The sequence below is a fragment of the Artemia sp. Qi Xiang Cuo genome, chromosome 3 (assembly GCF_049724085.1).
Source record: "Artemia sp. Qi Xiang Cuo chromosome 3, ASM4972408v1, whole genome shotgun sequence".
Classification (NCBI taxonomy): Eukaryota; Metazoa; Arthropoda; class Branchiopoda; order Anostraca; family Artemiidae; genus Artemia; species Artemia sp. Qi Xiang Cuo.
In genome coordinates, this window is record NC_142796.1 from 78,202,510 (window position 1) to 78,228,772 (window position 26,263).

A 26,263-nucleotide genomic window follows, 5' to 3' on the forward strand; every position below is an offset into this window, starting at 1 on the left:
TCGTAAGCCTTTAAGTGTCAAAATGGAGATGCACCTGCCCCAGGGGAAAGAGAAGCTTTCGTGAATCTTTTCAAGCAAAATCTGCCGCGGTTTCTATCTAGATATTAATCAATATTTGAGTTACTGGGAGCTAGCGTTCGTTCTGCAGTCGTCTATTGTAGGCTTATTAGTATCTGCAGCTGTTGGTTTAGTTATACATTTCTCTTGGGACTTGTATGAGAGAGAGAAGGATTTATTTACATGGTAGAGATTCTCACTGTTGCTTTTCTTCTAACCAAAGATTTTGTTTATAATTGGATGTGATCATCCCTGTCGCTTATCTTCTAACCTCAGATTTATTTGCCCATTATATTCGTTTGGAATTTGTTGTGATAATTTTTGTCGTATGTCTTCTAGTCGCAGATCTAGTGGCGCCTTATTTTCATGCATCATTATCTGAGGCATATTTCCTTGCATTTTTCTTTAGCTGTTCAGATTCATTTAAAACAATGTGTAATTTCGCATGACGTCATAGTTACAAAACAACTTCTTTCCCAGCTTTTCTCCAGTCGTTGTATTTTTGCTAATTTTGTAGTTGTGTAACTCAATAGCAACCATGAATGTTTCAATGCCTAACCTTCTGAAATATCAAAATCATGCATTGCCATAATCATAACTTTTTTTTTTAGTTTCAAGTCATAGCGTGGAAAATCAACCATTAAGCAGAGATGAAAAGTGTTGTTACGAAGGATTTGAGTTCAACACACTCTGTGGCAACGATCGACCTTGAATGATATTCTTGTTCATGGTTATCAAACTTCGATCAACAATTTCTTGTAACGATGGAACTTCATTTTCTTCTTCTTTGAATAGATAGAGTAACACTAAGCCCCAAAATAAGACAAATTTATTTCGTATAGAAGGGGGACTGCCCCTTTCTCATGCCCGCCTCCACCTCATGGTCGCGGAAACTTTGGAGGGTGCTTATTACACCAGCCATTGAGAGTTTTAGTCCTTTTTTTATAAGTCGAAAGTGATTGGAGACCAACCAGCCGCGAGTGGGGGGGGGGGGGGGAAACAGGAAGTTTATTGAATTCATATATGCAATTGTATAAAAATGACCGCAAAACCGACGACGCCAGAGAAAATATAGCAATTTCAAGAATACTAAAACACTAAACCACAATGACAGAATGAACTTGGTATCTATCAAGGTTTTTCAGAAAAAAACAATAATCTTGCATTGATTAATTTTGAGTAATTTTTTTTATCTCCAGGACTATTTTTGTTTTTCAACTCCAGAACTCCCGCTGAATAAGGTCACACCCTTCTCCAGTCACTTACAAGCAACTTTAATAATTACATCATTTAAAGCCAAATTTTCTAAGTCTATAGCGAAATATGTTGAGATGGCCAGGACGATCCTAGGTGTTTACCCCCCCCCCCCCAAAAAAAATAACCCCCAGAAGATACTCAATAATTGATAAATAATCCCCAGGACCGTATCCAAGAATTTTGTTCCGGGAGGGGGGGGGTATAAAGAAACTTTAAAAAAAGCATCAAAAGTGTGAAACTGATATTTACTCCATCTTGATTTCTGGGAACATTTTTGGTCTACGCTGTTATTACAAAAGTACAGTAACATTAAACCCCAAAATGAGACAAATTCAAAAGCTTTTTTTAGAATTTTAAAATAAAGCTTATTATTCTAATTGAACGGCCATTGCGTTCCAGGAATCGTTTTTAAAGAATTAGGACGAAAAGTAAAAAAATTAGCGTAAAGAGCAAGATCTTGTGATAGTGACAACTCCTTTCATATTCGTAATAATTTCTGTTCGTTTTCTGTACGTTATAGTAAAACTTTGTAATGACGTCAGTTGCAACTGGGGTCCGTTCTATGCTATATGATTAAAAATAGGATAAGGCCTACAGCTTTTTCTTCTTTGAAGTATTACGAGATGAACCTCAAACAGGGCGGATCCAGGATTTTTTTAGGGGGGGGGAGGGCAAAATAGGTTTATCCTATAAACTTGCGAGAGGAGCAAGTTTAATTAACGTAAACTTGCGTTAATTAAGTAAATTACTCTACTTTAGACTACGTTAGGGGGCACCCCCCTGCCTCTCCGCTGGGTCCGCCACTGACCTCAAACAATCAAGTAGCGAACTAAATCCAACGTATGCAATGGTTTGCCGCGTTATTCTTTTGATTTTTTCAGGCTCGTAAATTTTGATGCGTAGGATTAAACTTACCAAAACTTAAATATTTAAAATCAGCATAAAAATCTTATTCTTTTGATGTATCTATTGGTATCAAAATTCCGTTTTTTTAAAGTTTCGGTTACTATGGACACGATTCGATCTTACTTTACAGTTCGTTACCCCGAACTGTTCGGTTGCTTCAAAAATCAAATATCTTTGAAAAGCCTCAGTATGAAAAGACATCAAAAGTGCAGTTTTTTTGTAAAACGTGATTCTATTTTTTATTTTTTTATTAAAAGGGCACTAGAGCTTTTAATTTCCGTTATAATGAGCCCTCTCGAGACATTCTAGGACCATTGGGTCGATACGATCACCCCTGGGGAAAAACAAACAAACAAATAAACACGCATCCGTGATCTTTCTTCTGGATCAAAAAAAAAAATACCAAATTCCCCTTTTTTGCAGATAGGATCTTGAAACCTCTACAGTAAGGTTCTCTGATACACTGAATCTGATAGTGGGATTTTCGTTAGGGTTCTATGACTTATAGGGGTTGTTTTCCCCTTTTTTCGAAAATAAGGCCAATTTTTCTCAGGCCTCGTAACACATGATTGGCAATATTAAACTTGATGACACTTGTATATTTAAAATCAGCGTAAAAATTCGATTCTTTTGATGTATCTATTAGTATCAAAATTCCGTTTGTTAGAATTTCGGTTACTATTGAGACGAGTTGCTCTTACTATACAGTTCGTTAACACGAACTGTTTGATTACAAATACATGCCATTTGTTCAGGGGCTACATTTAAAATGCGGGATTCTTTTCATGTAATCATGAATATTCAGGTTTTTTCTGTCAAAATTTTGACAAAAAACAATCTGTTCAAAATTTATACCGTTTCATAGGCAGCGCAATAGCGCTGCCTAAGTAAAGAACGATGTTGGCACATTGTATTATTTATTATTTTTTTTCCTTTAGAGCAGGGTTGTCGAGCAGGGTTAGAGCAGGTTGTCGTAGAAACTTCGAAAAGGGCTCATTCGATGGGAAATTGGAGTGGCTAGTGCCCTTTTTAATAGTCGAAAGTTACTGGAGGGCAACTACCCCCCCCCCACGCCCTTCATTTCCTCAGACACATCCAATCAAAATTTTGAGATAGCCATGTTATTCAGCGTAGTTGATTTTCAGATAGAAAATATGTTTTTTAGGCGGAAACTCCACCACAAGTCTCAGGGCAAGGGTTTTAAGTTATGTCCTGAGGGCATATAAGAACGATGTTGGCACAATGTATCATTTATTATATTTTCCTTTATAGCAGGGCACTTCGTATCGAAGAAGTTGTCGTAGAAACTTTCAAAAGGGCTCATTCAATTGGAAATTGAAGTGACTTGTGCCCTTTTTAATAGTCGAAAGTGATTGGAAGGCAACTAACACCCCTTCCACGCCCACCATTTCCCGAAAAACATCCAATCAAAATTTTAAGATAGCCATTTTGTTCAGCGTAGTTGATTTCCACATAGAAATTATGTTTTTGAGAAGGACACTCCCAACAGCCTTCAGGGCAAGGGTTGTAAGTTATGCCCTGGGGGCATATAAGGCTTTATAGAAGGCATTGTCGTAGAAACTTCAAAAAAAGCTCATTCGATTGGATATTAAAAGGGCTAGTACCCTTTTTAATAGTCGACAGTGATTAGTGGGCAACTAGCTTCCCCCCCCACGCCAGAAAGTTCCCTTAACACATCGAATAAAAATTTTGATAATGCTAATTTCTTCATTGCAGTAGATTTCAAAATACAAAATATGTTTTTGAGGAGGACAATCACCCACAATCCTCGGGGCAAGGTTTTTGAGTTATGCCCTGAGGGCGTATAAGGACAATGTTGGCACAATGTATTATTTATTATTTTTTCCCTTTAGATCAGGGCACTTCGTATCGAAAAATTTGTCGTAGAAACTTTAAAAGGGCCCATTCAGTAGGAAATTGGAGAGGCTTGTGCCCTTTTTAATAGTCGAAAGTGATTGGAAGGCAACTAACACCCCTTCCACGCCCACCTTTTCCCAAAACACATCCAATCAAAATTTTGAGATAGCCAGTAGAAATGACCCTATAACTCGTGACAGGGCTCCTTATTTGGGCATAGAACCACGTGGTTTATGGTTTTTGTCAGTGAGAATGAAAAAACAGGAACTTTCTCACATTTATGTCTGGTTTATGGTTTTTGTCAGTGAGAATGGAAAAACAGGAACTTTCTCACTTTCATGGATATGAAAACCTGACATTCGCTGAGAGCGTGCACTTATAACAACAATAGCAACATCGACACCTTTGGAAATTTAGGTCATTGACCCCATTAACCATGTGTTCTCCCTAGGGAGGCTATGCCCATATATGGACTCCCGTCACGAGTTATAGGGTCATTTCTGTCTCGTGGCAGTACAAAATTCGGTTATCAAAAGAATGTATCTCGTGACAGTACACCTAATATGGGCATAGAGTCCCTAGGGGAGATATTTCTGAGAACTTGATTTACATAATCGCTAGGGGAATGTATTGATTCACGAAAGGAGAATTAAGAAACAAACATGGCTTCTTTGTTGTTTGGTTAACCTAATCTGAGAAATTGATGTAAATAATCGCTAAGGAAATGTATTGATTCACGAACGGGTAATTAAGAAACAAACTTAGCTTCTTTGTTGTTTGGCTAACCTAACCTGAGACATTGATTTACATAATCGGCGGGGAAATTATTGATTCACGAAGGGGAATTAAGAAACAAACATGGCTTCTTTGATCTTTAGGCTAACCTAACCTGAGAACTTGATTTACATAATCGGCGGGGGAATTATTGGTTCACGAAGGGGGAATTAAGAAACAAACATGGCTTCTTTGATCTTTAGGCTAACCTAACCTGAGAACTTGATTTACATAATGGCTAGGGGAATTATTGATTTACGAAAAGGGGAATAAAGAAACAAGTATGGCTTCTTTGATCTTAGGTCTGAGGGATAAACTCTCTTTAGGTCAGAGAGAAAAATTAATATTCTATTTTTAAATAAGGCTTCATTGATCTTTAGTGTCAGGAATTAGAAATGACATCACTTGTTATCTTGGAATTATGCAGGAGTCTAAAGAGATAGAAATTCTATTTTTAAATACGGCTTCACTGAGCTTTAAGTCGGAGAGATAAATTGATATTCTAACGAAACCTTAACAGTGTAGCTAGGAACATTTATGAGACGAAGAGATTAACTCGGGAAAAGGGTTTCCTAGAAATTTCAAATGTGACAGCTCAGGGATGCTAAAACAATAGGAACACGCAGAAATTACTTTTAGGGGATTATTTGGGCGAAACCGCTTTAAACATTTTAGGGAATTATTTCGGCGAAACAGTTAGAGACATTATAAAAGATGATTTTAGAAGATGTTTTAGAAGAGGTTTTGAGTGTGGTCGTTATAATACACAAGTTCTATTTAAACAGTGTTGTGATGTCCTTTATCCCAACTCCAAAGGGCCCCGATCCCCCTACCCCGACCCCGAAGGAAGCCCCCGGCCCAATAGCTTAGAGTCTTAGCTTAGAGTTTTTGTTAAAGTTGAAGTTTAGTTAAGTAATAGTTAAGATTTTAGAGTTTTACCATAGAGTCTTAGCTTATAGTTCTTGTCTAGTTTACTTTTTGTTAAGAGTTTAGAGTTTTTTAGCTTAGAGTTTTTGTTAGAGTTCTTGTTTAGTTTAGTTTTATTTAAGAGTTTAGAGTTTTTAGCTTAGAGTCTTAGCTTAGAGTTTTTGTTAAAGTTCTAGTTTAGTTTAGCTTTAGTTAAGAGTTTAGAGTTTTACCATTGAGTCATAGCTTAGAGTTTTAGTTAGAGTTCTAGTTCAGTTTAGTTTTAGTTAAGAGTTTAGAGTTTTAGCTTAGGGTCTTAGCTTATAGTTTGTGTTAGAGTTCTAGTTTAGTTTAGTTATAGTTAAGAGTCTCGAGTTTTTAGCTTAGATTCTTAGCTTAGAGTTTGTGTTAGAGTTCTAGTTTAGTTTACTTAGTTAAGAGTTTAGAGTTTTAGCTTAGAGTCTTAGCTTAGAGTTGTAGTTAGAGTTCTAGTTTAGTTTAGTTATAGTTAAGAATTTAGAGTTTTAGCTTAGAGTCATAGCTTAGAGTTTTAGTTAGAGTTATAGTTTATTAAATTTTTAGTTAAGAGTTTAGTGTTTTACCTTAGAGACTTACCTTAGAGTTTTTGTTAGAGTTCTAGTTTAGTTTAGTTTTAGTTAAGAGTTTAGAGTTTTACCTTAGAGTCTTAGCTTAGAGTTAGAGTTAAAGTTATAGTTTAGTAAAGTTATAGTTAAGAGTTTAGAGTTTTAGCTTAGAGTCTTAGCTTAGAGTTTTAGTTTAGTTTAGTTTTAGTTAAGAGTTTAGAGTTTTTTAGCTTAGAGTCTTAGCTTAAAGTTTGTGTTAGATTTCTAGTTCATTTAGTAATAGTTAAGAGTTTAGAGTTTTAGCTTAGAGTCTTAGCTTAGAGTTTTTGTTAGAGTTCTAGTTTAGTTTTAGTTAAGAGTTTAGAGTTTTAGCTTAGAGTCTTAGCTTAGAGTTTTAGTTAGAGTTCTAGTTTAGTTTAGTTATAGCTAAGAATTTACAGTTTTAGCTTAGAGTCGAAGCTTAGGGTTTTAGTTAAAGTTATAGTTAGTAAAGTTATAGTTAAGAGTTTAGAGTTTTACCTTAGAGTCATAGCTTAGAGTTTTAGCTAGAGTTCTAGTTCAGTTTAGTTTTAGTTAAGAGTTTAGAATTTTAGCTTAGAGCCTAGCTTATAGTTTGTGTTAGAGTTCTAGTTTATTTTAGTTTTAGTTAAGAGTCTCGAGTTTTTAGCTTAGAGCCTTAGCTTAGAGTTTCTGAGTTAGAGTTCTAGTTTGAGTTTTACATTTGCTTAGTTCAAGAGTTTAGAGTTTTAGCTTAGAGTCTTAGCTTATAGTTTTTGTTAGAGTTCTAGTTTAGTTTAGTAATAGTTAAGAGTTTAGAGTTTTAGCTTAGAGTCTTAGCTTAGAGTTTTTGTTAGAGTTCTAGTTTAGTTTAGTTATAGTTAAGAGTTTGTTGTTTTACCTTAGAGACTTAACTTAGAGTTCTAGTTCATTTTAATTTTAGTTAAGAGTTTAGATTTTTAGCTTAGAATATTAGCTTAGATAATTTATTATTTTTTTAGTTTATTTTGGTTTTAGTTAATATTTTAGAACTTTGTTATTTGAGTATCTTGTTAAAGTTTTTTGTAGATGATCGTTTGTTTGTTAGATTTTCAGATGGTAAGTAGTGATTTATTTATTGTTATAGTTTAGTTTAGTTTTTTTTATGAGTTTATAGTTTTACAAGTGAGTCATAGATTATAGTTTTTTTTAGATTTATAGTTTTGTTTAGTTTCAGTTAAGAGTTTGTAGTTTTAGCTTAGAGTCTTACCTTATAGTTTTTGTTAGAGTTCTAGTTTAGTTTAGTTATAGTTAAGAGTTCGGTGTTTTACCTTAGAGACTTTGCTTAGAGTTTTAGTTTAGTTTAGTTTTACTTAAGAGTTTAGAGTTTTAGCTTAGAGTCTAAGCTTAGAGTTTTTGTTAGAGTTCTAGTTTAGTTTAGTTATAGTTAAGAGTCTGGTGTTTTACCTTAGAGACATAGCTTAGAGTTTTAGTTTAGTTTAGTTTTAGTTAAGAGTTTAGAGTTTTAGCTCAGAGTCTTATCTTAGAGTTTTTATTAGAGTTCTAGTTTAGTTTAGGTTTTAGTTAAGAGTTTAGAGTTTTTAGCTTAGAGTCTTAGTTTAGAGTTTTTTGTTGAAGTTCTAGTTTAGTTTAGAGTTTTAGCTTAGACTTAGAGTTTCAATTAGAGCTATAGTTTAGCTTAGTTTTAGTTAAGAGTTTAGAGTTTTTAGCCTAGAGTCTTAGCTTAGGGTTTAGTTAGAGTTCTAGCTTAATTTAGTTTTAGCTAAGGGTTTAGAGTTTTAGCTTAGAGTCTTAGCTTAGAGTTTTTGTTAGAGTTAAATTTTAGTTTAGTTACAGTTAAGAATTTAGATTTTTAGCTTAGAGTCATAGCTTAGAGTTTTAATTAAAGTTATAGTTTGGTCAAGTTTTGGTTAAGAGTTTTGAGTTTTAACTTAGTCTTAGATTAGAGTTTTTGTTAGAGTTCTAGTTTATTTTAGTTTTAGTTAAGAGTTTAGAGTTTTTTGCATAGAGTCTTAGCTTAGAGTTTTTGTTGAAGTTCTAGTTTAGTTTACTTTTAGTTAATAATTTAGAGTTTTAGCTTAGAGTCTTAGCTTAGAGTTTTTGTTAGAGTTGAAGTTTAGTTTATTATTAGTTAAGAGCTTAGAGTTTTAGCTTAGAATCTTAGCTTAGAGTTTATGTTAGAGATTTAGTTTAGTTTATATATAGTTAAGAGTTTTGAGTTTTAAATTTGAGACTTAGATTAGAGTTTTAGTTTAGGTTAGTTTTAGTTAAGTGTTTCGAGTTTTTAGCTTAGAGTCTTAGCATAGAGTTTTTGTTAGAGTTCTAGTCTAATTTAATTTTAGTTATGAGTTTAGAGTTTTACCATAGAGTCATAGCTTAGAGTTATAGTTAGTGTTGAAGTTTAGTTTATTTATAGTTAAGAATTTAGAGTTTTACCTTAGAGTCATAGTTTAGAGTTTTACTTAAAGTTGGAGTTTAGTTAAGTTTTAGTTAAGTTTCGAGTTTTAGCTTATAGTCTTACCATATAGTTGTTGCTGGAGTTCTAGTTTAGTTTAGTTTTAGTTAAGAGTTTAGAGTTTTAGCTTAGATCCATAGCTTAGAGTCTTAGTTAAAGTTATAGTTTAGCAAAGTTATAGTTAAGAGTTTAGTGTTTTTAGCTTAGAGTCTTAGCTTAAAGTTTTAGTTAGAGTTCTAGTTAAGTTTAGTTTTAGTTAAGAGTTTAGAGTTTTAGCTTAGAGTCTTAGCTTATAGTTTGTGTTAGAGTTCTAGTTTAGTTTAGTATAGTGAGTCTGAGTTTTTAACTTAGCTTAGAGTTCTGTTAGATTCTAGTTTAGTTTATCAGTGAGTTGAGTTTTATATCTTAGTGTTTTTATTAGAGTTCTAGTTTAGTTTAGTTTTAGTTAAGAGTTTAGAGTTTTTAGCTTAGTGTCTTAGTTTAGATTTTTTTGTTGAAGTTCTAGTTTAGTTTAGAGTTTTAGCTTAGACTTAGATTTTTAATTAGAGTTCTAGTTTAGTTTAGTTTTAGTTAAGAGTTTAGAGTTTTATCTTAGAGTATTAGCTTAGACGTTTTGTTAGAGTTCTAGTTTGGGTTAGTTTTAGTTAAGAGTTTATAGTTTTAGATTAGAGTCTTATCTTATAGTTTTTGCTAGAGCTCTAGTTTAGTTTAGTTATAGTTAAGAGTTTTGAGTTTTAAATTAGAGACTTAGCTTAAGTGTTTTAGTTTAGTTTAGTTTTACTTAAGAGTTTAGAGTTTTAGCTTAGAGTCTCAGCTTAGAGTTTTTGTTAGAGTTCTAGTTTAGTTTAGTTTTAGTTAAGAGTTTAGTGTTTTTAGCTTAGAGTCTTAGTTTAGAGTTTATGTTGAAGTTCTAGTTTAGTTTAGTTTTAGTTTAGAGTTTTAGCTTAGACATAGAGTTTGAATTAGAGTTCTAGTTTAGTTTAGTTTGCGTTAAGAGTTTAGAGTTTTTGGCTTAGAGTCTTTGCTTAGTTTTAATTAGAGTTCTACTTTAATTTAGCTTTAGCTAAGAGTTTAGAGTTTTACCATAGAGTCTTAGCTTAGAGTTTTAGTTAGAGTTAAAGTTTTAGTTTAGTTACAGTTAAGAATTTAGATCTTTAGCTTAGAGTCATAGCTTAGAGTTTTACTTAAAGTTATAGTTTGGTTAAGTTTTAGTTAAGAGTTTCGATTTTTAGCTAAGTCTTAGCTTAGAGTTTTTGTTAGAGTTCTAGTTTAGTTTAGTTTTAGTTAAGAGTTTAGAGTTTTACCTCAGAGTCTTAGCTTAGAGTTTTTGTTAGAGTTCTAGTTTAGTTTAATTTTAGTTAAGAATTTGATGTTTTATCATTAAGTTTCAGTTAGAGTTCTAGTTTAGTTTACTTTTGGTTAAAAGTTTGGTGTTTTACCTTAGAGTCTTAGCTTAGAGTTTTAGTTAGAGTTCTACTTTAGTTTAGTTATAGTTAAGAGTTTAGAATTATAGCTTTGAGTCTTAGCTTTGAGTTTTTGATAGAGTTCTAGTTTATTTTAGTTTTAATTAAGAGTTTAGAGTCTTAGCTTGGAGTCTTAGCTTAGAGTTTTTGTTAGAAGTTCTAGTTTAATTTAGTTTTAGTTAATAGTTTAGAGTTTTAGCTTAGAGTCTTAGCTTAGAGTTTTTGTTACAGTTGAAGTTTAATTTAGTAATAGTTAAGAGTTTGGAGTTTTAGCTTAGAGTCTTAGCTTAGAGTTTTTGTTAGAGTTCTAGTTTAGTTTAGATAAGTTAAGAGTTTGGAGTTTTACCTCAGAGACTTAGCTTAGAGTTTTAGTTTAGTTTAGTTATAGTTAAGAGTTTAGAGTTTTAGCTTAGAGTCTTAGCTTAGAGTTTTTGTTAGAGTTCTAGTTTAGTTTAGTTTTAGTTAAGAGTTTGGTGTTTTAGCTTGGAGTCATAGCTTAGAGTTTTAGTTAGAGTTGTAGTTTAGTTTAGTTTTAGTTAAGAATTTAGAGTTTTTAGATTAGAGTCATATCCTAGAATGTTTATTAGAGTTCTAGTTTAGTTTAGTTTTAGTTAAGAGTTTAGAGTTTTTTACCTTAGAGTCATATCTTAGAGTTTTAATTAGAATTCTAGTATAGTTTAGTTATAGTTAAGAATTTACAGTTTTAGCTTAGAGTCTTAGCTTAGAGATTTTGTTAGAGTTCTAGTTTAGTTTAGTTTTAGTTAAGAGTTTAGAGTTTTACCTTAGAGTCTTAGCCTAGAGTTTTTGTTAAAGTTTTAGTTTAGTTTAGTTTTAGTTAATAGTTTAGAATTTTATCTTAAAGTCTTAGTTTAGAATTTTAGTTAGAGTTTTTAGTTTAGCTTTGTTTTAGTTAAGAGTTTAGAGTTATAGCTTAGAGTCTTAGCTTAAAGTTATAGTTAGATTTGAAGTTTAGTTTAGTTATAGATAAGAATTTAGAGTTTTTATCTTAAAGTCTTAGTTTATATTGTTTGTTAGAGTTCTAGTTTAGTTTAGTTAAGAGTTTAGAGTTTTATCTTAGAATCATAGCTTAGAGTTTTTGTTGAAGTTGAAGTTTAGTTTAGTCATAGTTATAGAATTTAGAGTTTTAGCTTAGAGTCTTAGCTTAGAGTTTGATTAGAGTTCTAGCTTAGTTTAGTTTTAGTTAAGAGTTTAGAGTTTTAGCTTAGAGTCTTAGCTTAGAGTTTTATGTTGAAGTTCTAGTTTAGTTTAGACTTAGAGTTTAACCTGAGTTCTAACTTAGAGTCATGAGCTTAGGGATTTTCCAGCGTAGAGTTGATAGGTTAGTGTTAGGTTATAGTTAGGTTAGGTTAGGTTAGCCTACGTACGCGCGTACGTAGGCTAACTTAACCTAACCTAACTTAACCTAACCTAACTTGATCTAACCTAACCTAACCATACTCGCCGGAAAATCCCCCCATGTCAACTTTGTACCAGTTAGATTAGGTTAGCTTATCATGAGCGCACATGATAAGCTAACCTGATCTAACCTAACTTAAACGTGGAGAAACCTAAGCTCTAACCTAACCTAATCTAACCTATGGTTTTTGGTATTTCTATGCAATATTGTGTAATTTTGTGGTTATGCTAGTTTAGACTAAACTTCAACTCTAACTAAATCTCTAAGCTAAGATTCTAGGCTAAACCTCTAAGCTATAACTATTGACTATAGCTAAACTAAACAATAACTCTAACTAAAACTCTAAGCTAGGACTCTAAGATAAAACTATAAACTCTTTACTATAACTAAACTAAACGAAACTTCAACCCTAACTAAAACTCTAATAAAAAACTTTAAGGTAAAACTCAAAATTCATAACTAAACTAGAACTCTAAATAAAACTCTAATCTAAGACTTTAAGGTAAAACACTAAACACTTAACTAAAACTAAACTAAGCTAGAACTCTAATTAAAACTCTAAGCTAAGACTCAAAGCTAAAACTCTAAACCCTTAACTATAACTAAAATAAACTTCAACTCTACGTAAAACTCTAAACTATGAATATAAGTTAGAAGTCTAAACTATTTACTAAACTAAACTAGAGCTTGAACAAAAACTCTAAGCTAAAAATCTAAGATAAAACTCTAAAATCTGAACTAAAACTAAACTAAACTAGAACTCTAAGTAAAACTCTAAGCTAAGACTCTAAGCTAAAAACTCTAAATTCTTAACTATGACTTAATTAAACTTCAACTTAAACAAAAATTCTAAGCTATGATTCTATGATAAAACTCTAAACTCTTAACTAAACTAAATTAGAACTCTAACAAAAACTCTAAACTATGGCTAAGCTAAAAAATCTAAATTCTTAACAATAACTAAACTAAACTAAACTTCATCTCTTACTATAACTCTAAACTAAAACTATAAACTCTTAACTAAAACTAAATTAAGCTAAAACTCTAACAAAAACTCTAAGCTAGGACTCTAAGTTAAAACTATAAACTCTTAATTAAAACTAAACTAAACTAGAGCTTCAACAAAAACTCTAAGCTAAGACTCTAAGCTAAAAACCCTAAACTCTTAACTAAAACTAAAAAAAACTAGAACTCTAACAAAAACTATAAGCTAAGACTCTAAGATAAAACTCTAAACTCTTAACTAAAACTAAACTAAACTAGAGCTCTAACTAAAACTCTAAGCTAAGACTCTAAGGTAAAACTCTAAACTCTTAACTAAAAATAAACTAAACTAAAACTCTAAAAAAAACTCTAAGCTCAAACTCTAATATAAAAAACTCTAAACTCTTAACTAAAACTAAACTAAGCTAAAACTTTAAGCTATGACCCTAAGGTAAAACACCAAACTCTTAACTAAAACTAAACTAAACTAGAACTCTAAAAAAAAGTCTAAGCTAATACTCTATGCTAAAGAACTCTAAACTCTTAACTAGAACTAAAACTCTAAGCTAAGTCTCGAAGGTAAAACTCCAAACGCTTAACTTTATCTAAACTAAACTACAACTCTAACAAAAATTCTAAGCTAAGACTCTAAGCTAAAACTCTAAATTCTTAACTATTACTAAACTAAACTTCAAGTGTAACAAAAACTCTAATCTAAGACTCTAAGTTAAAACTCAAAACTATTAACTAAAACTAAAATAAACTAAAACTTCAACAAAAACTCTAAGCTAAGACTCTAAGCTAAGAACTCAAAACTCTTAACTAAAACTAAAATAAACTAGAACTCTAACAAAAACTCTAAGTTAAAACTCCAAGCTAAAATTCTAAACTCTTAACTATAACTAAACTAAACTATAACTCCAACTAAAACTCTAAGCCAAGACTTTACGGTAAAACACTAAACTCTTAACTAAAAGTAAACTAAACTAGAACTCTAGCTGAAACTCAATGGTAAAACATCAAGTTCTTAACTAAAATTAAACTAAACTAGAACTCTAACAAAAACTCTAAGCTAAGACTCTGAGGTAAAACTCTAAACTCTTAACTAAAACTAAACTAAACTAGAACTCTAACAAAAACTCTAAGCTAAGACTTAGCTAAAACTCGAAACTCTTAACTAAAACTTAACCAAACTATAACTTTAAGTAAAACTCTAAGCTATGACTCTAAGCTAAAGATCTAAATTCTTAACTGTAACTAAACTAAACTTTAACTCTAACTAAAACTCTAAGCTAAGACTCTATGGTAAAACTCTAAACTCTTAGCTAAAACTAAATTAAACTAGAACTCTAATTGAAACTAAGCAAAGACTCTAAGCTAAAAACTCTAAACTCTGAACTAAAACTAAACTAAACTAGAACTCTAATTCAAACTCTATGTCTAAGATAAAACTCTAAACTTAAACTAAACTAAACTAGAACTTCAACATAAACTCTAAACTAAGACTCTAAGCTAAAAACACTAAACTATTAACTAAAACTAAACTAAATTAGAACTCTAACAAAAACTCTAAGCTGAGACTCTAAGCTAAAACTCTAAACTCTTAAGTAAAACTAAACTAAACTAAAACACTTAAGCTAAGTCTCTAAGGTAAAACTCCAAACTCTTAACTATAGCTAAACTAAACTAGAACTCTAACAAAAACTATAAGCTAAGACTCTAAGATAAAACTCTAAACTCTTAACTAAAACTAAACCAAACTAGAACTCTAACAAAAACTCTAAGCTAATACTCTAATCTAAAACTATAAACTCTTAAATAAAACTAAACTAAACTAGAACTCTAATTAAAACTCTAAGTCTAAGCTAAAACTCTAAACTAAACTAGAACTTCAACAAAGAACTCTAAACTAAGACTCTAAGCTAAAAACTCTAAACTCTTAACTAAAACTAAACTAAACTAGAACTCTAATAAAAACACTAAGATATAAAACTCCAAAATCTTAATTAGAAGTAAACTAAACTAGAACTATAACAGAAACTCAAAGCTAAGACTCTGAGTTAAAAACTCAAGACTCTTAACTATAGCTAAACTAAACTAGAACTCTAACACAAACTATAAGCTAAGACTCTAAGCTAAAACTCTAAACTCTTAACTAAAACTAAACTTAACTAGAACTCTAACTAAAACTCTAAGCTAAGACTCTAAGCTAAAAACACTAAACTCTTAACTATAACTTTGCTAAACTATAACTTTAACTAAGACTCTATGCTATGACTCTAAGCTAAAACTCTAAACTCTTAACTAAAACTAAACTAGACTAGAACTCTAACAAAAACTCTAAGGTAAGACTCTAAGCTAAAACTCCAAACTTAACTAAAACTTAACTAAACTACAACTTTAAGTAAAACTCTAAACTATGACTCTAAGCTAAAACTCTAAATTCTTAACTATAACTAAACTAAACTTCACCACTAACTAGAACTCTAAGCTATGACTCTATGGTAAAACTCTAAACTCTTAACTAAAACTAAACTAGACTAGAACTCTAACAAAAACTCTATGCTAAGACTCTAAGCTAAAAACTCTAAACTCTTAACTAAAACTAAACTAAACTTAAACTCTAAGCTACGTCTCGAAGTTAAAACTCCAAACGCTTAACTATACCTAAACTAGACTAGAACTCTAACAAAAACTCTAAGCTAAGATTCTAAGCTAAAACTCTAAACTCTTAACTATTACTAAACCAAATTTCAACTCTAACAAAAACTCTAAGCTAAGACTCTAAGCTAAAACTATAAACTATTAACTAAAACTAAACTAAACTAGAACTTCAACAAAAACTCTAAGCTAAGACTCTAAGCTAAAAACTCTAAACTCTTAACTAAAACTAAAATAAACTAGAACTCTAACAAAAACTCTAAGCTAAGACTCAGTTAAAACTCAAAACTCTTAACCAAAACTTGACCAAACTATAACTTTAAGTAAAACTCTAAGCTATGACTATAAGCTAAAAATCTAAATTCTTAACTGTAACTAAAATAAAATTCAACTCAAACAAAAACTCTAAACTAAGACTCTAGGATAAAACTCTAAATTCTTAGCTAAAACTAAATTAAGCAAGAACTCTAAATAAAACTAAGCAAAGACTCCGAGCTAAAAACTCTAAACTCTTTCCTAAAACTAAACTAAACTATATCTCAAATTAAAACTCTAAGTCTAAGATAAAACTCTAAACTAAACTAGAACTTCAACAAAAAACTCTCAACTAATACTCTAAGCTGAAAACTCTAAACTCTTAACTAAAACTAAACTAAACTATAACTCTAATAAAAACTCTAAGATAAGACTCTGAGCTAAAACTCTAAACTCTTAACTAAAACTAAACTAAACTAAAACTCTAAGCTATGTCTCTAAGGTAAAACACCAGACTCTTAACTATAACTAAACTAAACTAGAACTCTAACAAAAACTCTAAGCTGAGACTCTAAGCTAAAACTCTAAACTCTTAAGTAAAACTAAACTAAAACTCTAAGCTAAGTCTCTAAGGTAAAACACCAAACTCATAACTATAACTAAACTAAACTAGAGCTCTAGCAAAAACTCTAAGCTAAGACTCTAAGATAAAACTCTAAACTCTTAACTAAAACTAACCCAAACTAGAACTCTAACAAAAAGTCTAAGCTAAGACTCTAAGCTAAAACTCTAAACTCTTAACTAAAACTGAACTAAACTTGAACTCTAATTAAAACTCTAAGTCTAAGCTAAAACTCTAAACTAAACTAGAACTTCAAGAAAAAAATCTAAACTAAGACTCTAATCTAAAAATTCTAAACTATTAACTAAAACTAAACTAAACTAGAACTCTAATAAAAACTCTAAGATAAGACTCTAAAGCTAAAACTCTAAACTCTTAACTAAAACTAAACTAAACTAAAACTCTAAGCTAATTATCTAAGGTAAAACACAAAACTCTTAACTATAACTAAACTTAACTAGAACTCTAGCAAAAACTCTAATCTAAGACTCTAAGCTAAAACTCTAAACTCTTAACTATTACTAAACTAAACTAGAACTCTAATAAAAACTATAAGCTAAGACTCTAAGCTAAAACTCTAAACTCTTAACTAGAAGTAAACTAAACTAGAACTCTAACAGAAACTCTAAGCTAAGACTCTAAGCTAAAAACTCGAGACTCTTAACTAAAACTAAAATAAACTAGAACTCTAACACAAACTATAAGCTAAGACTCTAAGCTAAAAGAGTCTTAGCTTAGAGTTTTTGCTAGAGCTCTATCTTAGTTTAGTTATAGTTAAGAGTTCGGAGTTTTACCTTAGAGACTTAGCTTAGAGTTTTAGTTTAGTTTAGTTTTACTTAAGAGTTTGGAGTTTTAGCTTAGAGTCTCAGCTTAGAGTTTTTGTTCGAGTTCTAGTTTAGTTTAGTTATAGTTAAGAGTCTGGTGTTTTACCTTAGAGACATAGCTTAGAGTTTTAGTTTAGTTTAGTTTTAGTTAAGAGTTTAGAGTTTTAGCTTAGAGTCTTATCTTAGAGTTTTTATTAGAGTTCTAGTTTAGTTTAGTTTATGTTTAGTTAAGAGCTTAGAGTTTTCAGCTTAGAGTATTAGTTTAGAGTTTTTTGTTGGAGTTTTAGTTTAGTTTAGAGCTTTAGATTATACTTATATTTTAAATTTTATCTATAGTTTAGTTTATTTTGATTTAAGAGTTTATAGTTTTTAGCTTAGAGTCTGCTTAGTTTTATTTAGAGTTCTAGTTTAATTTAGTTTTAGCTAAGAGTTTAGAGTTTTAGCTTAGAGTCTTAGGTTAGAGTTTTTGTTAGAGTTAAATTTTAGTTTAGTTACAGTTAAGAATTTAGATTTTTAGCTTAGATTCATATCTTAGAGTTTTACTTAAAGTTATAGTTTGGTTAAGTTTTAGTTAAGAGTTTTGAGTTTTAGCTGAGTCTTAGCTTAGAGTTTTTGTTAGAGTTCTAGTTTATTTTAGTTTTAGTTAAGAGTTTAGAGTTTTTTGCTTAGAGTCTTAGCTTAGAGTTTTTGTTGAAGTTCTTGTTTAGTTTAGTTTTAGTTAATAATTTAGAGTTTTAGCTTAGAGTCTTAGCTTAGAGTTTTTGTTAGAGTTGAAGTTTAGTTTAGTAATAGTTAAGAGTTTAGAGTTTTAGCTTAGAGTCTTAGCTTAGAGTTTTTGTTAGAGTTCTAGTTTAGTTTAGATATAGTTAATAGTTTGGAGTTTTAACTTAGAGACTTATCTTAGAGTTTTAGTTTATGTTAGTTTTAGTTAAGAGTTTAGATTTTTTAGCTTAGAGTCTTAGCATAGAGTTTTTGTTAGAGTTCTAGTCTAATTTAGTTTTAATTATGAGTTTAGAGTTTTACAATAGAGTCATAGCTTAGAGTTCTAGTTATTGTTGAAGTTTAGTTTAGTTATAGTTAAGAATTTAGAGTTTTAGCTTAGAGTCATAGCTTAGAGTTTTACTTAAAGTTGCAGTTTAGTTAAGTTTTAGTTAAGTTTCGAGTTTTAGCTTAGAGTCTTACCTTAGAGTTTTTGTTAGAGTTCTAGTTTAGTTTAGTTTTAGTTACGAGTTTAGAGTTTTATCATAGATTCTTAGTTTAGAGTCATAGTTAAAGTTATAGTTTAGCAAAGTTATAGTTAAGAGTTTAGTTTTTTTAGCTTAAAGTCTTAGCTTAAAGTTTTAGTTAGAGTTCTAGTTAACTTTAGTTTTAGTTAAGAGTTTAGAGTTTTAGCTTAGAGTCTTAGCTTATAGTTTGTGTTAGAGTTCTAGTTTAGTTTATTTATAGGTAAGAGTCTTGAGTTTGTAACTTAGTCTTAGCTTTGAGTTTCTGTTATAGTTCTAGTTTAGTTTACTTCTAGTTAAGAGTTTGGAGTTTTATATCTTAGTGTTTTTATTAGAGTTCTAGTTTAGTTTAGTTTTAGTTAAGAGTTTAGAGTTTTTAGCTTAGAGTCTTAGTTTAGAGTTTTTTTTTTAAGTTCTAGTTTAGTTTAGAGTTTTAGCTTAGACTTAGAGTTTTAATTAGAGTTCTAGTTTAGTTTAGTTTCAGTTAAGAGTTTAGAGTTTTAGATTAGAGTCTTAGCTTAGACTTTTTGTTAGAGTTCTAGTTTTGGTTTAGTTTTAGTTAAGAGTTTAGAGTTTTAGCTTAGAGTCTTAGCTTATAGTTTTTGTTAGAGTTCTAGTTTAGTTTAGTTATAGTTAAGAGTTTGGAGTTTTACCTTAGAGACTTAGCTTAAGTGTTTTAGTTTAGTTTAGTTTTACTTAAGAGTTTAGAGTTTTATCTTAGAGTATAAGCTTAGAGTTTTTGTTAGAGTTGTAGTTTAGTTTAGTTTTAGTTAAGAGTCTAGTGTTTTTAGCTTAGAGTCTTAGTTTAGAGTTTATGTTGAAGTTCTAGTTTAGTTTAGTTTTAGTTTAGAGTTTTAGCTTAGACATAGAGTTTTAATTAGAGTTCTAGTTTAGTTTAGTTTGCGTTAAGAGTTTAAAGCTTTTAGCTTAGAGTCTTTGCTTAGTTTTATTTAGAGTTCCAGTTTAATTTAGCTTTAGCTAAGAGTTTAGAGTTTTAGCTTAGAGTCTTAGCATAGAGTTTTTGTTAAGCTAAGACTATAAGCTAAAACTCGAAAATAATAAATAAATCAAAGATATACTAGCCCTATAACTAAAACTTTAAGTTGAGACTCAAGAGCAAAAAAACACATTCTTAAATAAATTTAAGCTAAGTTATAAATCCACCTATAATTCTAAAATAATGATCTAAGCTAAAAACTCTCAAATCTTACCTAAAACTAAACTAAACTAGAACTCTAACTAAAACTATAAGCTAAGACTCTAAGGTAAAACACCAAACTCTTAACTAAAACTAAACTAAACTAGAACTCTGACAAAAACTCTAAGCTAAGACTCTAGGCTAAAAAACTCTAAACTCTTAGCTAAAACTAAACTAAACTTAAACTCTAAGCTAAGTCTCGAAGGTAAAACTCCAAATGCTTAACTATATCTAAACTAAACTAGAACTCTAACAAACACTCTAAGCTAAGACTCTAAGCTAAAACTCTAAACTCTTAACTATTAATAAACTAAACTTCAACTGTAACAAAAACTCTAAGCTAAGACTCTAATCTAAAACTCTAAACTATTATCTAAAACTAAATTAAACTAGAACTTCAACAAAAACTCTAAGCTAAGACTCTAAGCTAAGAACTCTAAACTCTTAACTAAAACTAAAATAAACTAGAACTCTAACAAAAACTCTAAGTTAAAACTCCAAGCTAAAATTCTAAACTCTTAACTAAAACTAAACTAAACTAGAACTCCAACTAAAACTCTAAGCTAAGACTTTAAGGTAAAACACTAAACTCTTAACTAAAAGTAAACTAAACTAGAACTCTAACTGAAACTCAATGGTAAAACATCAAATTCTTAACTAAATTAAACTAAACTAGAACTCTAACAAAAACTCTAAGCTAAGACTCTGAGGTAAAACTCTAAAATCTTAACTAAAACTAAACTAAACTAGAACTCTAATAAAAACTCTAAGCTAAGACTTAGCTAAAACTCGAAACTCTTAACTAAAACTTAACCAAACTATAACTTTAAGTAAAACTCTAAGCTATGACTAAGCTAAAGATCTAAATTCTTAACTGTAACTAAACTAAACTTTAACTCTAACTAAAACTCTAAGCTAAGACTCTATTGTAAAACTCTAAACTCTTAGCTAAAACTAAATTAAACTAGAAATCTAAATAAAAATAATCAAAGACTCTAAGCTACAAACTCTAAACTCTTAACTAAAACTAAACTAAACTAGAACTCTAATTCAAACTCTGAGTCTAAGCTAAAACTCTAAACTTAAACTAAATTAAACTAGAACTTCAACATAAACTCTAAACTAAGACTCTAAGCTAAAAACACTAAACTTTTAACTAAACGTAAACTAAACTAGAACTCTAACAAAAACTCTAAGCTGAGACTCCAAGCTAAAACTCTAAACTCTTAAGTAAAAATAAACTAAACTAAAACACTTAAGCTAAGTCTCTAAGGTAAAACTCCAAATTCTTAACTGCAACTAAACTAAACTAGAACTCTAACTAAAACTCTAAGCTAAGACTCTATGCTAAAACTCTAAACTCTTAACTAAAACTAAACCAAACTAGAACTCTAACAAAAACTCTAAGCTAAGACTCTAAGCTAAAACTCTAAACTCTTAACTAAAACTAAACTAAACTAGAACTCTAATTAAAACTCTAAGTCTAAGATAAAACTCTAAACTAAACTAGAACTTAAACAAAAAACTCTAAACTAAGACACTAAGCTAAAAACTCTAAACTCTTAACTAAAACTAAACTAAACTAGAACTCTAATAAAAACACTAAGATATAAAACTCTAAACTCTTAACTAGAAGTAAACTAAACTAGAACTCTAACAGAAACTCTAAGCTAAGACTCTGAGTTAAAAACTCGAGACTCTTAACTATAACTAAACTAAACTAGAACTCTAACACAAACTATAAGCTAAGACTCTAAGCTAAAACTCTAAACTCTTAACTAAAACTAAACTTAACTAGAACTCTAACTAAAACTCTAATCTAAGACTCTAAGATAAAAACACTAAACTCTTAACTATAACTTTGCTAAACTATAACTTTAACTAAGACTCTAAGCTATGACTCTAAGCTAAAACTCTAAACTCTTAACTAAAACTAAACTAAACTAGAACTCTAACAAAAACTCTATTGTAAGACTATAAGCTAAAACTCGAAACTTAACTAAAACTTAACTAAACTACAACTTTAAGTAAAACTCTAAGCTATGACTCTAAGCTAAAACTCTAAATTCTTAACTATAAATAAACTAAACTTCAACACTAACTAGAACTCTAAGCTATGACTCTATGGTAAAACTCTAAACTCATAACTAAAACTAAACTAGACTAGAACTCTAACAAAAACTCTATGCTAAGACTCTAAGCTAAAAACTCTAAACTCTTAACTAAAACTAAACTAAAACTCTAAGCTAAGTCTCGAAGGTAAAACTCCAAACGCTTAACTATATCTAAACTAAACTAGAACTCTAACAAAAACTCTAAGCTAAGACTCTAAGCTAAAACTCTAAACTCTTAACTATTACTAAACTAAACTTCAACTCTAAGAAAAACTCTAAGCTAATACTCTAAGATAAAACTATAAACTATTAACAAAAGCTAAACTAGATTAGAACTTGAACAAAAACTATATGCTAAGACTAATCTAAAAACTCTAAACTCTTAACTAAAACTAAAATAAAATAGAACTCTAACAAACACTTTAAGCTAAGACTCTGCTAAAACTCAAAACTCTTAACTAAAACCTAACCAAACTATAACTTTAAGTAAAACTCTAAGCTATGAATCTAAGCTAAAAATCTAAATTCTTAACTGTAACTAAAATAAAATTTAACTCAAACAAAAACTCTAAACTAAGACTCTAAGCTAAAACTCTAAACTCTTAGCTAAAACTAAATTAAGCAAGAACTCTAAATAAAACTAATCAAAGACTCTGATCTAAAAACTCTAAACTCTTACCTAAAACTAAACTAAACTATAGCTCTAATTGAAACTCTAAGTCTAAGCTAAAACTCTAAAATAAACTAGAACTTCAACAAAAAACTCTAAACTAAGACTCAAAGCTAAAAACTCTAAACTCTTAACTAAAACTAAAACTAAACTAGAACTCTAACAAAAACTCTAAGATAAGACTCTAAGCTAAAACTCTAAACTCTGAACTAAAACTAAACTAAACTAAAACTCTAAGCTATGTCTCTAAGGTAAAACACCAGACTCTTAACTATAACTAAACTAAACTAGAACTCGAACAAAAACTCTAAGCTGAGACTCTAAGCTAAAACTCCAAACTCTTAAGTAAAACTAAACTAAACTAAAACTCTAAGCTAAGTCTCTAAGGTAAAAATCCAAACTCTTAACTATAACTAAACTAAGCTAGAACTCTAGCAAAAACTCTAAGCTAAGACTCTAAGCTAAAACTCTAAACTCTTAACTAAAACTAAACAAAACTAGAACTCTAACAAAAAACTCTAAGCTAAGACTCTAAGCTAAAACTCTAAATTCTTAACTAAAACTAAACTAAACTAGAACTCTAATTAAAGCTTTACGTCTAAGCTAAAACTCTAAACTAAACTAAAACTTCGACAAACAACTCTAAACTAAGACTCTAAGCTAAAAACTGTAAACTCTTAACTAAAACCAAACTAAACTAGAACTCTAATAAAAAATCTAAGATAAGACTCTAAAGCTAAAACTCTAAACTCTTAACTAAAACTAAACTAAACTAAAACTCTAAACTAAGTCTCTAAGGTAAAACACCAAACTCTTAACTATAACTAAACTAAACTAGAACTCTAACAAAAACTCTAAGCTAAGACTCTAAGCTAAAACTCTAAACTCTTAACTATTACTAAACTAAACTAGAACTCTAACAAAAACTATAAGCTAAGACTCTAAGCTAAAACTCTAAACTCTTAACAAGAAGAAAACCAAACTAGAACTCTAACAGAATCTCTAAGCTAAGGCTCTAAGGTAAAAATTCGAGACTCTTAACTAAAACTAAAATAAACTAGAACTCTAACACAAACTATAAGCTAAGACTCTAAGCTAAAATTCTAAACTCTTAACTAAAACTAAACTGAACTAGAACTCTAGCTAAAGCTCTAAGCTACGACTCTAAGGTAAAACTCTAAACTCTTAACTATAACTTTACTAAAATATAACTTTAACTAAAACTCTAAGCTATGACTCTAAGCTAAAACTCTAAATTCTCAGCTATAACTAAACTAAACTAGAACTCTAACTAAAACTCTAAGCTAAGACTCTAATTTAAAACTCTAAACTCTTAAGTAAAACTAAACTAGAACTCTAACAAAAACCATAAGCTAAGACTCTAAGCTAAAACTCTAAACTTTTAACTATTACTAAAATAAACTAGAACTCTAACACAAACTATAAGTTAAGACTCTAAGCTAAAACTCTAAACTCTTAACTAGAAGTAAACTAAACTAGAACTCTAACAGAAACTCTAAGCTAAGACTCTAAGCTAAAAACTCGAAACTCTTAACTATAACTAAACTAGAACTCTAACACAAACTATAAGCTAAGACCCTAAGCTAAAACTCTAAGCTATGACTCTAAGGTAAAACTCTAAACTCTTAACTATAACTTTACTAAACTAGAACTTTAACTAAAACTCTAAGCTATGACTCTAAGCTAAAACTCTAAATTCTTAGCTATAACTAAACTAAACTAGAACTCTAACTAAAACTCTAAGCTAAGACTCTAAGGTAAAACTCTAAACTCTTAACTAAAACTAAACTAGAACTCTAACAAAAACTCTATGGTAAGACTCTAAGCTAAAACTCGAAACTCTTAACTAAAACTTAACTAAACTTCAACTCTAACTAAAACTCTAAGCTAAGACTCTAAGGTAAAACTCTAAACTCTAAACTATAACTAAACTAAACTAGAACTGTAACTAAAACTCTAAGCTATGACTCGAAACTCTTATCTAAAACTAAACTTAACTAGAAGTCTAACAAAACTCTAAGCTCAGAATCTAAGCTAAAACTCTAAACTATTAACTAAAACTAAACTAACTAAAACTTTAACTAAAACTCTAAGCTAAGACTCTAAGCTAAAACTCTAAACTCTTAACTATTACTAAACTAAACTTCAACTTTAACAAAAACTCTGAGCTAAGACTCTAAGCTATTGGGCCGGGGGCTTCCTTCGGGGTCGGGGTAGGGGGATCGGGGCCCTTTGGGGTTGGGATAAAGGACCTCACAACACTGTTTAAATAGAACTTGTGTATTATAACGACCACACTCAAAACCTCTTCTAAAACCTCTTCTAAAATCATCTTTTATAATGTCTCTAACTGTTTCGCCGAAATAATTCCCTAAAATGTTTAAAGCGGTTTCGCCCAAATAATCCCCTAAAAGTAATTTCTGCGTGTTCCTATTGTTTTGGCATCCCTGGGCTGTCATATTTGAAATTTCTAGGAAACCCTTTTCCCGCGTTAATCTCTTCGTCTCATAAATGTTCCTAGCTACACTATTAAGGTTTCTTTAGAATATCAATTTATCTTTCCGACTTAAATATCAGTGAAGCCGTATTTAAAAATAGAATTTCTATCTCTTTAGACTCCTGCATAATTCCAAGATAACAAGTGATGTCATTTCAAATTCCTGACACTAAAGATCAATGAAGCCCTATTTAAAAATAGAATATTAATTTTTCTCTCTGACCCAAAGAACGTTTATCCCTCAGACCTAAGAAAAAAGAAGCCATACTTGTTTCTTTATTCCCCTTTTCGTAAATCAATAATTCCCCTAGCGATTATGTAAATCAAGTTCTCAGGTTAGGTTAGCCTAAAGATCAAAGAAGCTATGTTTGTTTCTTAATTCCCCATTCGTGAATCAATAATTCACCCGCCGATTATGTAAATCAAGTTCTCCGGTTAGGTTAGCCGAAATATCAAAGAAGCCATGTTTTTTTATTAATTCCCCTTCGTGAATCAATAATGAACCCGCCTTTTGAGTAAATCAATTTCTCAGGTTAGGTTAGGCAAAAAAAAATGAAGCCATGTTTTTTTCTTAATTCCCCTTTAGTGAATAAACACATTTCCCTAGCCATTATTTAAATCAATGTCTCAGATTAGGCTAGCCAAACAACAATGAAGCCATGTTTGTTTCTTAATTCTCCTTTCGTAAATCAATACATTCCCCTAGCGATTATGCAAATCAAGTTCTCAGAAATCCATCTCCCCTAGGGACTCTATGCCCATATTAGGTGTACTGTCACGAGATACATTCTTTTGATAACCGAATTTTGTACTGCCACGAGACAGAAATGACCCTATAACTCGTGACGGGAGTCCATATATGGGCATAGCCTCCCTAGGGAGAACACATGGTTAATGGGGTCAATGACCTAAATTTCCAAAGGTGTCGATGTTGTTATTGTTGTTGTAAGTGCACGCTCTCAGCGAATGTCAGGTTTTCATATCCACGAAAGTGAGAAAGTTCCTGTTTTTCCATTCTCACTGACAAAAACCATAAACCAGACATAAATGTGAGAAAGTTCCTGTTTTTTCATTCTCACTGACAAAAACCATAAACCACGTGGTTCTATGCCCAAATAAGGAGTCCTGTCACGAGTTATAGGGTCATTTCTACTATAGCCATTATGTTCAGCGTAGTTGATTTCCAGATAGAAATTATATTTTTAAGGAGGACACTCCCCCACAGCCTTCAGGGCAAGGGTTGTAAGTTATGCCCTGGGAGGCGTTGTCGCAGAAACTTCAAAAAAGGCTCATTCGATTGGAAATTCAAAGGGCTAGTGCCCTTTTTAATATTCGAAAGTGATTTGAGGGCAACTAACCTACCTCTCACGCCCACCTTTCCCCCAACACACATCCAATCAAAACTTTGAGATAGCCATTTTTTTCCACGTAGTCGAAAGTTCTGGAAATTAAGTCGTTGAGGATGACAACCCCTCCCCCACACAGCCTTCAGGGCAAGGG

At 30.5% G+C, this 26,263-nt stretch overlaps 1 protein-coding gene across 1 annotated transcript in view; it reads right to left on the bottom strand.

Moving 5' to 3' along the window:
- LOC148954568 (uncharacterized) overlaps nt 1-26,263 on the bottom strand; it is an 87,539-nt gene that overhangs the window by 10,584 nt on the left and 50,692 nt on the right. The gene's annotated exons all lie outside the window — the stretch shown is intronic.